Here is a 2,721-nt window from a genome sequence, read left to right on the forward strand (position 1 = left end):
TATAGTCTGCTGATTTGAAACAATCGAGACTGATTATTTCAAATCCGCTATGGAGAGACCAGAATAGAGACGTCAACTTAACCCTTAGAGTTTCTTCCATTTTCTTCCCACCTCTTTCATCTCCCCGCCACCAGAAATCAACTCATTATTATCATGGCCCAGAGGGGCTGGAGTCTGTTCTGACAGACAAGTGCCCACCATGTTAGAGGTGGGCACGTAGTGGTCCCTGATTGTATATTACTTCAGCCGCTCCTGACAGCAGCTGCTTGGGACTCTCTGCTTGCCACATGTGTGGCTGGATCCCTGCACACCGGTTTTGAATTTCACAAGTTCTCATCATGTCCTCCATGTAACAGACAATACTCTGGAGAACTATAAACTATGAACTCATTTGAACCTCGTAATAGTCTTATGAGCTTAGAGGGATTTTGGATTTCCCATTTTGGAAATTGAGGCACATTAACCAGATGTAGTGGGGAGTTGGGCCTCCAGTCAGGTCTAGCTCAATAATCACAGTTGTCACCATGGTGGTCTGTAGTGATGGCTCGGCTGGAATACAGCGCTTACCACAAAGCTTGATGAATTCAGTTTGATCCCCAGGATCCATGTAGAAGGAAAGAATGGACTCTCCACAAACTGTCTTTGACCTCCATACACTGAGGGCACACATCAATCACACACACACACACACACACACACACACACACACACACACACACCAAGTTTATATCTGGGAAAACAGAGAGGAAAGAGAGTTCCCTTCGATAGGACACCATGACCAAAAGTAAGGGAGGGAAGGATTTATTTTGTTTTACAGTTTAATAGTCCATTAACCAGGGAAGTCAGGCATGAGCTCAAGGCAGGAACCTGGAGGCAGGAACTGAAGCAAATGGCATGGAGGGAGCTGCTGACTGGCTTGCTCTCCTTAGCTCGCTCAGTCTGCTTTCTTACAGCACCCACAACCACCAGCCCAGGGGTGGCACCACCCTTCCCACATCAGTCGTCAAACAAGAAAACGTACCTCAGGCTTGCTCACAGGCCAACCCCATGGGAGCATTTTTCCAACTGAGATTTCCCAAATTACTCTAGCTGGTGTCAAGTTGACATAAAACTATCCCACACTGGGTTATAAATTCAGCCGAGAGGAAAGCCAGGAACAGAAAGCTGCCCCTGACTCCTCACATCAGTCCACTTGCCTCGGAAAGTTCTCCTAGAAGTCAGTTTGGGGGAGTATGGTGGATTTAAGAAATGCCCTCAAGCCATTTTTTTCCAGGTGAAGGAGTGTCTCACTAAGTAGCCTTGGCTAACCTGGGAGCTAGTTATGTAGATCAGGCTGGCTTTGAACTCATGAAGATCTGGCTGCCTCTGCCTCTCAAGTACTGAGATTAAAAGCATGTGCCACTACAACTGACCAGTCCTCAAGTTCTTTAATATTTCCACCTCTAAGAAGTGAAGACTTAGCCCATGGTAGTGTCTTTCTTTAAGATCAGCCCCTGGGAGGCTGAGGCAAGCAGGGGTTTGAGGCCAGGCTGATCTAAAAAGTGAGACTCTGTCTCAAAACAACCACAGAGTCTGGAGAGATGGCTCAGAGGTTTGATTCCCAGCATCCTTATGGTGGCTCACAACCATCTGTAACTCCAATCCCAGGAAATCTGATGCCCTCTTCTGGCCTTGTGGCATTACATACACATGGGACACAGACGTACATGCTGGCAAAACACTGCACATGAAATAGTAAGCAAATAAATAAAGAAAATTGAAAACCAAAGAGATGAAGTCTCTTTGGCCTCCCCTGAAGAGCTGGGTGTTAGTGCTTCACCTGTGAGTAGCAAAGCAGAAAGGAGGGGACTGGGTCATAAAAGGATGCTTCCTCCTTTCCCCCCCCCTCCCTGCTACTCACACTAGCTGAAGCCAGCTCCCCTGTCCTGAGGGTGCTAACGTAGCCTTGTAGGAAGACCAGGAGAGGAACCCAGGCCTCTTGCTAACAGCCATGTGGGGACTCCTGCTTGGAAATGGATTCCCCAGTCCATCAGGATCTTCAGAGGGCAATAATCCCAACCCACAGCTTGACAGCAACCTCAGGAGCTCACCCTGACCTGGAGGCAAGAAGTCAAGCTGTTCCTAGACTCTTGATCTTCAAAACCTGTGTGAGACATGGAACCTTAAAGCAACTCAGTTACTTCAAGCTGCTGGGATTAGGGCAACAGTCTGCAATGGTAAATAGCACAGGGGGCCCTGCCTCCTTCTCACGGTGGCTGCCTGCTCAGTCTTGTGCTGTAATGAAACTCACAGCATTGTTAACTATTATTATTAATTATTATTGTTATTATTGTGGTAGTGGGTCATATTCCAGATCTATTAGCAGTGGCCAGAGGACAACTTTGTGAAATCTATTCTCTCCTTCCATCTTCACAGTCAGTGCCAGCTTGGGTGGAAAGCACCTGGTCCCCTGAGCCATCTTGCCAGCCCCGATGTTTATTATTTTAAACTTAGTTATTTAAAAATAATCTGTTAGTATTCCATTGAATGACCTCTTTCTACAAAAAGGACCATTTTGTATTTCTCTTCTCAACAGTCTATTTATTTACTCTATTGACTGGACCCCATGGATTCAAGCGGCCACTGACTGTTGGATACACTATTCAAATAGCCAAGAACTTTGTGCACATAACACATGACTGCTTTTGTTGTTTGAATATTTTTTCTATGAAACAGGGTCTC

This window comes from Phodopus roborovskii, unplaced genomic scaffold (genome assembly GCF_943737965.1).
Source record: "Phodopus roborovskii unplaced genomic scaffold, PHOROB, whole genome shotgun sequence".
NCBI classification, from domain to species: domain Eukaryota; kingdom Metazoa; phylum Chordata; class Mammalia; order Rodentia; family Cricetidae; genus Phodopus; species Phodopus roborovskii.